Below are 10,156 nucleotides of genomic sequence, written 5' to 3'. Positions count from 1 at the left end.
ACGGTGCTGTGGATCTAGCCAGGTCATAATTGCATCACTATGTGCCGTTCATCTGTTTGAGACCTGTTTTTTTTTTTTAATATTCATTATATCTTCAATACATTCCAAAAGAGATGCAATCTTTTCAAATACGAGAATTTTACAAATATGTTTGCAGTTTATTAAGGCTGCCATTATAGAGAAAGGAATGTGCTTGAATGAAGTCATACAGGAGTACTATTTCCAGACAGTTCTCTGGCTTTAGTTGTTCCCTGTGACTACCTGGTGGCTTCTGTTCTGTGGGTCACATTTCATATTCAATAAATGTACACTTTTTTATACCAGATGCATGAAGGAATAAGGATAAAGTAGTTGATGTGAAATTCATATCAGCTATGTGTCATTTGGTAGCTTGATGGCAAGCGCTGGTTTTAAATGATACATCCTCTGCCTGCCTGGCTTTCTCTAACCCTCTTCAACCCTCCTCCCCCTGGTAAGTGAGAATTGGCTGTCTGTCAGAGTATTTGCTCAGAGTTTATTGTCTGAGACACAATAATATCCTCTCCCTCTTCTGATCTGTTTTCCAGGCTGGACCACCTGCCTGGAACACCTGCCTGGCTACTGCTCCCCAGACTGCCTGCTCCCCTCTTCAGAGCTTTCGGAATGGCACTGCTCCAGCTGGGTGGAAATGCGGCAGTGGCGTTCCAGAGAGGGGAGGGACCTGGGGGACAGCCAGGAGACTTAATTTAGTGCCTGAAGTGAGCACAGAGAGGCGCCCTGGGGATTTGAGGGGATTGGAGAGTCTGGGGGGCAAGTAAGTGACGTCCTTACAGCAGAACAAGAGGCTCTGTGATTGAACTCAGGGTGATTGGGCACTTCCTGTAACTCCGTCAGGAAACCTGTGTCATCGTGCGGGTTGTCTGCTTCACCTCTCACACACGAGAAACAACAGCCTGGCTGCAGCTGCCTTCTCTCTTTTTCTTGTCATTTACTATCCCATCGATGTTCTAATTTGTATGTATGTCACTATCTGTATAAAAATATCTCTAGTAGCCCTCTGTTCCCTAAAGACTCTGTTTAATGTTCATTCACAGCTCTGCTGAGTGCGGCTGTTCCTAACCAGTGAGTCTTTAGCTTTCTACAGGAACAGAGTTGTGCTGCCAATTTCCACAGTGATCCCTTGGTTTGTCAGGCGGAACCTCACCTCCGTGTCAGTGTTCACGCTGTTTAATCTACTGAAAACACTCTCCTCTCACTCTCCAATCGCTAAATTTTTCCCTCCCTTAGAAATTCTTCTCAAGCCTTGCCTCCTCCTCAAATCTTGGTAATCTGTTTTCCAGGCTGGGCCATCTGCTTGAAACACCTTCAAACCAAACATACCGTGCTAAGTGTTGACACCTGTTGCACTGGCTTCCAAATATTTTGAGTTAAAAGTTATTTTTTCTACTACAAAGAGTATCATGTTTATTATAGAAAAAGCACAAATGAAAATTAGAAAATTACAATCAACTTTAATTCCATCATTTCATAAGACCCCAGCCTTCTTAAGTAAAAACATTTCATTAATTCCCCAGAGTATACCTGCATGTTTAGTATTTTGATTAAAAAATTACATGATGATGGGGCTGGCATTGTGGCACAGCCGGTTAAGCTGCCACCTGCAATGCCGCCATCCTCTGTCAGCACAGACTTGAGGCCTGGCTGCTATGCTTCTGATCCAGCTCCCTGCTAATGTGCCTGGGAAAACAGCAGAAGATGGCCCAAATGCTTGGGCCCTTGCCACCCGCTTGGGAGACCTGGATGGAGTTTCCAGGCCCCTTGCTTCGGCCTGGCCCAGTCGTGGCCATTACAGCCATTTGGAGAGCAAACCAACAGATGGAAGATCTTTCTCCCTCTCTCTCCCTCTCTCTGGGGTGTGTGTGTATGTGTCTGTTTTCTCTCTGTAACTCTGCCTTTCAAATAAATAAGTAAATCTTTTTTTTTTTTTTAAAAAAGGACTAAACATTAAAAAATTACATTATAGACACAGGGCTACTATGATATCAATAATGCTTTTGAATAAATGTATACTTTATTGTTATTATAATGTTAACAAAAGCTTGGCCCCTGTCACCATAGCCAGAGCCAAATCAAGATAATGAGGACAGGGTTGAGGGTGAAGGAAAGAGAACATTTGATCTGTTGACAGCAGAGAGGATAGCAGACAACAGGCTCTCCAGGACTACCCCTCTGCTGGCAGAGAGCGTTTGGGGGCTTCTAAAAGGGCTGTAAGGAAGTGGGTGCTGGTATGACCCTTGAGGTCCATAGGTAGTAAGATTAGATCCAGCCTGAACAAGAAGTTCAACAAAAGAACCAGCTCTGCAAAAGAAGTTGAGATCAGAAACAAGGCTTTATGCCTTAGGACATGGGTAAGGCAAGAATTAAAATATATACATAGATAGAACAATTGTATGGTCATACATGTATTTACAAACTTTTTATGGTATAATCAAATACAGTGTATATTACATATGTCATTTTTATGCAAGCTGTATAAAAATCATATGGCTGAACTGCCACTGAAAGTTATTGTTTCCTAGTTGACAATTGTTATTGACACTTTTTAAAAAAAGATTTATTTGACAGAATTACAAAGAGGGGTGGAGACAGAGAGAGAGAGAGAGAGAGAGGTCTTCCATCTGCTGGTTCACTTCCCAAATGGCCGCAATGGCTGGAGCTGAGCTGATCCACAGCCAGGAGCCAGGAGCCTTCTCGGGGTCTCCCACAGGAGTGCAGGGGTGCTTGAGCCATCTTCCACTGCTTTCCCAGGTGCAACAGCAGGGAGCTGGATTGGAAGTGGAACAGCTGGAACTTGAACTGTGGCTATATGGGATGCCGGCATTGCAGGCCAGGGCTTTAATTCAGTATGCCACAGCGCAGACCTCCTATTGACGCTGTTAACTTTTTTGAATGCCTAGCAATAGAGTAGCTTTAAAAAACTGCATTTTTGCTAGGAATGCCTTGCATACTAAAAGGTATTTATTCTGTTTTCTTTTGCCCCAGGAAAATTGGGCAACACTGTCCAAAATGCTCCTTTTTTAGTGAGATTGAATCTGTAATCAGCAGAATCTCCCAGTGGGGACAGGCTTCGTGAGAGGCAGCTGCACTCATGCAGCAAACCTATTTGAGGTGTCCAAAGGAGCTGAGGTCCAAGGAAATCAGGCACAATGGCTCTGAGGCTTTCCCTGAGAGTGAATGGGTGACTCAGTGGAGTTGCAAAGATGGGGGCTTCAATGAAAAAATGCACCCCAACTTTGAACGCGGGGACAGGATGACCACAGTACCAAATGAATCTATGTTGTTCCAGTTTACCATGTTTGACCACTTTTTGGAGTAGGGTAGATTAATTTGAATGATTGCAGGATAATAGAATAGTTCTTATTATTAGCACAAAAGACTATAAGAGCAACCTAATGTCTTGCCTTCCAGTGTCTACTATGTTGTGAATAACAATAAGAATAAGCAGGTGAGAAAACCAGAGAAGATGAATGCAAAACAGGGATCTTAGAATAGGGAAGGTAATCTGTTAAGCAGATAATAGAGTTATTTTAATCCCTTATGGAGCTGTTTTCTTTCAAAAATTTTTACTGCATCAATTGCTCAACAGGATTAATCTAATCACTTTAAAGTTCTGTTAACATATTCAGCACGTGAAATCACTATTAAGGCTCTAAAGGATAGCCTACTAAATTGCTAAGTGCTTATGACAGAAGAAAGCAATAATGGAGCTACTAAAAACCCTTAATATTGTAATAAGTAACACATATATATGCTCAGAAAATCCAATTAATCAATACCAGTTTACCTTCTGTAATACAGAGACAATTTTGGGCTTTTAAGACAAAGGAGGAGACATATGGAGACCACCAAGAACATGCCATTCTTTTCCTTCAGAAAACTCTCCCTGGTCTCTCTTTTGGTTCCCTTGAGTAATTCAAGGTCTCCACAAGTCTATTCCATTCAAAATTAGTTCTACCAGATGATCTTCAAAAAATGTTTCCGAAGTCAAGTAAGTTTTATACAAAGTGGGTGGTGTGGTGCAGTGGTTGGAGCCACCTCTTGGGATGCCTGCATCCCTTGTATACTGCCTGGGATCAAGTCCCACCTCTACTTCCCATCTAACTTCCTGCTAATGTGCATCCTGGGAGGCAGCAGATAATGGTTCAAGTACTTGGCTCTCTGCCATTTATGAGGGAGACCTGGATGGAGTCCCTGACTCCTGACGTGGGCCTGGCCCAGCCCTGACATTTGCAGGCATTTGAGAGTCAATCAGTAGATGGCATTCCAATCAGTAAAAATAAATGACTCGTCTTTTAAAAACTAAGATTTGAAACTGCTATATACTGTGTGCTTTTTTGGGGGGGAAATTTATAGCACACATGAACATATTAAGCAGCTGGTTTTTTTAAACTTTTATTTAATGAATATAAATTTCCAAAGTACGGCTTATGGATTACAATGGCTTCCCCCCCATATCGTCTCTCCCACCCGTATCCCTCCCCTTTCCCACTCTCTCTCCCCTTCCATTCACATGAGGATTCATTTTCGAATCTCTTTATATACAGAAGATCAGTTTAGCATACATTAAGTGAAGATTTCAACAGTTTGCTCCCACACAAACATAAAGTGAAAAATAATAGATGATTTTTTAAATGATGATGAAATCAGATCAGACCTATTGTCATGTTTAATCCCAGTGAGAGTCAAGTTGGGAATTGATAATTTCTTCTTTTTTTTTTTTTTACAGAAGATCAGTTTAGTATACATTAAGTAAAGATTTCAACAGTTTGCACCCCCATAGAAACACAAAGCGAAATATACTGTTTGAGTACTCATTATAGCATTAAGTCTCAATGTACAGCACATTAAGGACAGAGATCCTACATGAGGAGTAAGTGCACAGTGACTCCTGTTGTTGACTTTACAAATTGACACTCCTGTTTATGGCATCAGTAATCTCCCTATGCACTAGTCATGCGTTTCCAAGGCTGTGGAAGCCTTTTGAGTTCACTGACTCTTATCTTGTTTAGACAAGGTCGTATTCAAAGTGGAGGTTCTCTCCTCCCTTCAGAGAAAGGTACCTCTTTCTTTGAAGACCTGTTCTTTCCACTGGGATCTCACTCACAGAGATCTTTCATTTAGGGTTTTTGTTTTGTTTTGTTTTGTTTTGTTTTTTTGCCAGAGTGTCTTGGCTTTCCATGCCTGAAATACTCTCATGGGCTTTTCAGCCAGATCGGAATGCCTTTAGGGCTGATTCTGAGGCCAGAGTGCTGTTTAGGACATCCACCATTCTATGAGTCTGCTGAGTATCTCACTTCCCATGTTGGATCACTCTCCCCTTTATTTATTCTATCGGTTAGTATTAGCAGGTACTAGACTTGTTTATGTGCTCCCTTTGACTCTTAGTCCTTTCATTATGATCAATTGTGAACTGAAATTGATCACTTGGACTGGTGAGATGGCATTGGTACATGCCACCTTGATGGGATTAAATTGGAGTCCCCTGGTATGTTTCTAACTCTACCATTTGGGGCAAGTCAGCTTGAGCATATCCCAAACTGTACATCTCTTCCCTCTCTTATGCCTACTCTTATGTTTAACAGGGATCACATTTCAGTTAAATTTCAACACTTAAGAATAACTGTGTGATAATTACAGAATTAAACCAGTCATATTAAGTAGAACAGACAAAAAAAACTACTAAGAGGGATAATGTATTAAGTTGTTCATTAACAGTCAGGGCTATGCTGATCAAGTCACCGTTTCTCATAGTGTCCATTTCACTTCAACAGGTTTCCTTTTTGGTGTTCAGTCAGTTGTCACCGATCAGGGAGAACATATGATGTTTGTCCCTTTGGGACTGGCTTATTTCACTCAGCATGATGTGTTCCAGATTCCTCTATTTTGTTGCAAATGACTGGAATTCATTGTTTCTTACTGCAGTATAGTATTCTAAAGAGTACATATCCCATAATTTTTTATCCAGTCTACCGTTGATGGGCATTTAGGTTGGTTCCAGGTCTTAGCTATTGTGAATTGAGCTGCAATAAACATTAATGTGCAGACCGCTTTTTTGTTTGCCAATTTCATTTCCTTTGGGTAAATTCCAAGGAGTGGGATGGCTGGGTCGAACGGTAGGGTTATCTTCAGGTTTCTGAGGAATCTCCAGACTGACTTCCATAGTGGCTTGACCAGTTTGCATTCCCACCAGCAGTGGGTTAGTGTCCCTTTTTCCCCACATCCTCTCCAGCATCTGTTGTTGTTAGATTTCTGCATGTGAGCCATTCTAACTGGGGTGAGGTGAAACCTCATTGTGGTTTTGATTTGCATTTCCCTGATTGTTAATGACCTTGAACATTTTTTCATGTGCCTGTTGGCCATTTGGATTTCCTCTTTTGAAAAATGTCTATTGAGGTCCTTGGCCCATCTCTTAAGTGGGTTGTTGGTTTTGTTTTTGTGGAGTTTCTTGATCTCTTTGTAGATTCTGGTTATTAACCCTTTATCTGTTGCATAGTTTGCAAATATTTTTTCCCCATTCTGTCGGTTGTCTCTTCACTCTCCTGACTGTTTCTTTTGCAGTACAGAAACTTCTCAATTTGATGCAATCCCAATAGTTGATTTTGAACTATCCCTCTTTGCAGATGACATGATTCTTTATTTAGGGGACCCAAAGAACTCTACTAAGAGACTATTGGAACTCATAGAAGAGTTTGGCAAAGTAGCAGGGTATAAAATCAATGCACAAAAATCAACAGCCTTTGTATACACAGACAATGCCATGGCTGAGGAAGAACTTCTAAGATCAATCCCATTCACCATAGCTACAAAAACAATCAAATACCTTGGAATAAACTTAACCAAGGACGTTAAAGATCTCTATGATGAAAATTACAAAACCTTAAAGAAAGAAATAGAAGAGGATACCAAGAAATGGAAAAATCTTCCATGCTTATGGATTGGAAGAATCAATATCATCAAAATGTCCATTCTCCCAAAAGCAATTTATAGATTCAATGCAATCCCAATCAAGATACCGAAGACCTTCTTCTCAGATCTGGAAAAAATGACGCTGAAATTTATATGGAGGCACAAGAGACCTCGAATAGCTAAAGCAATCTTGTACAACAAAAACAAAGCTGGAGGCAACACAATACCAGATTTCAGGACATACTACAGGGCAGTTGTAATCAAAACAGCATGGTACTGGTACAGAAACAGATGGATAGACCAATGGAACAGAATTGAAACACCAGAAATCAACCCAAACATCTACAGCCAACTCATATTTGTTTTTTTTTTTATCTTTTATTCAATGAATATAAATTTCCAAAGTACGACTCATGGGTTACAATGGCTTTCCCCCCCATACCGTCCCTCCCACCCACAACCCTCCCCTTTCCCACTCCCTCTCCCCTTCCATTCACATCAAGATTCATTTTCGATTATCTTAATATACAGAAGATCAGCTTAGTATACCTTAAGTAAGGATTTCAACAGTTCGTTCCCACACAGAAACATAAAGTGAAAAATAATAGATGATTTTTTTTAAATGATGATGAAATCAGATCAGACCTATTGTCATGTTTAATCCCAGTGAGAGTCAAGTTGGGAATTGATAATTTCTTCTTTTTTTTTTTTTTTTACAGAAGATCAGTTTAGTGTACGTTAAGTAAAGATTTCAATCGTTTGCACCCCCATAGAAACACAAAGTGAAATATACTGTTTGAGTACTCGTTATAGCATTAAGCCTCAGTGTACAGCACATTAAGGACAGAGATCCTACATGAGGAGTAAGTGCACAGTGACTCCTGTTGTTGACTTTACAAATTGACACTCCTGTTTATGGCATCAGTAATCTCCCTATGCACCAGTCATGAGTTTCCAAGGCTATGGAAGCCCCTTGAGTTCTCCGACTCTTATCTTGTTTAGACAAGGTCATAGTCAAAGTGGAGGTTCTCTCCTCCCTTCAGAGAAAGGCACCTCCCTCTTTGAAGACCTGTTCTTTCCACTGGGATCTCACTCACAGAGATCTTTTTGCCAGAGTGTCTTGGCTTTCCATGCCTGAAATACTCTCATGGGCTTTTCAGCCAGATCCGAGTGCCTTTAGGGCTGATTCTGAGGCCAGAGTGCTATTTAGGACATCTGCCATTCTATGAGTCTGCTGAGTATCTCACTTCCCATGAGCCAACTCATATTTGATCAAGGATCCAAAACCAATCCCTGGAGTAAGGACAGTCTATTCAATAAATGGTGCTGGGAAAATTGGATTTCCATGTGCAGAAGCATGAAGCAAGACCCCTACCTTACACCTTACACAAAAATCCACTCAACATGGATTAAAGACCTAAATCTACGACCTGACACCATCAAGTTACTAGAGAACATTGGAGAAACCCTTCAAGATATTGGCACAGGCAAAAAATTTCTCGAAAAGACCCGGGAGGCACAGGCAGTCAAAGCCAAAATCAACTATTGGGAGTGCTTTTTTTTTTTTTTTTTTTTTTTTGACAGATAGAGTTAAACAGTGAGAGAGAGAGACAGAAAGAAAGGTCTTCCTGCTGTTGGTTCACCCCCCCAAATGGCTGCTACAGCCGGAGACACACGGATCCGAAGCTAGGAGCCAGGAGCCAGGTGCTTCCTCCCAGTCTCCCATGCGGGTGCAGGAGCCCAAGCACTTGGGCCATCCTCCACTGCCTCCCGTGCCACAGCAGAGAGCCAGACTGGAAGAGGAGCAACTGGAACTAGAACTGCTGCCCAAATGGGATGGTGGCACTGCAGGTGGAGGATTAACCAAGTGAGCCACAGCTCACTTTTTAACCAGCTTTAAAAATCCCTACAGGAAAGAAATCTGTTTAACTTGGTTTAGTAACTTAGTTCCAAAACTTATATAATGGGATAATGAAGAAAAATATTTTAGATGTTTTCCTTATCTGCTCTGTGGTTACCCTTTTTTGGAGCAATAAGTTCCAATGCTTGGGGTGGGCAGTGCAAATTAGAATGATAAAGATAATGCTAAGTTTTGACTGTTAAGTAATATTTGATTTTGGGTTCTAGGATGGCAAAGGTCTTAAGCAGCAGGCTTTCCTGAAAGTTAGAATTACTGTTTGCTATAGATAGTAGCGTCCAAAGAGAAGGTACAAAGTAGTGCTTGTCTTAGGCAGCAAAGCCAGACACTTCTGGATAAAGGAGTGGGAAGAGGACAGTGGAAGGGAAGAACATATGGCAGTACATGCTTATAGTCACATCTCCAGGCTAAGATTTCATGGCAGAGGATTGCCGGAAGATAGGCGGTGAAGAAAAATCAAACTGAGGTCTTTTACCCGTTTCCTAGTCAGAACACTAGGAGAATATTGCTACATAAAATACCTTGACTGGTTTGGCATCTGCGTAGAAATGGCATTGTGGAGTGTTTGTCAGACCAAGAGACTCACAGCATTTTGACCTCATTTGACCTCAGTGGCATAAAAAAATCAAAGGAGGTTTTTACAAGGCTATAGAAGAGGAGGAAAAGAGCAGCAGCAGCAGGAGCCAGCAAGCCCACAACTGAAAATGAAGGAGACTAATTGCAGAAGGTGACCCTTCTCAGAGGCCAAGGAGGAGACTCTCCCGCAAGACGTCCTGTTGAGGACATGCTAGAGGTCTCAGAGTTATCTTTTCCTCTAAAAAGAGTGAGAGGAGATTGAGGCTGCAAAGCAAGATCCATGGTTTTCCCCTAAGCCAAGAGATGGGGTCATGTATGACCAACTGAAGATCTCTCCAGTGGCTATCAGAAGACTGACCAGTGACCAGGTAGGTGGACCTAAGTGACCAGGTAGACAAGAGACATCTCTGAGAAGATCAGAGAAGCTAGAAGTCAGTAAGAACCTCCCCTACTTCCAGGCATGTCCGTGTTGTTCTTAACTGCTTCTTTAAAAATATATAAATAAATAAAGGCCTGACCTAGAGCATATGACCACTTCTGTGGTGTAAATACTCACGTTAGGCCTGATGACAAGCTACCAACATGTCCATGAACACAGAATGGAAAGATATGTGCATGTTGTCTCAGACTTCTTGGAAACCCCAGTATTTCACGTAACTTTAGCCAGAACGCTAAGTTATTAGGACGGAGGAAGAATTGAAAAGCTTGAAAGACTCA

The sequence above is a fragment of the Oryctolagus cuniculus genome, chromosome 1 (assembly GCF_051225735.1).
Source record: "Oryctolagus cuniculus isolate XC-2025 breed Fujian yellow rabbit chromosome 1, ASM5122573v1, whole genome shotgun sequence".
In the NCBI taxonomy this organism is placed as follows: Eukaryota; Metazoa; Chordata; class Mammalia; order Lagomorpha; family Leporidae; genus Oryctolagus; species Oryctolagus cuniculus.
Note: the sequence above shows the minus strand (reverse complement) of the source record.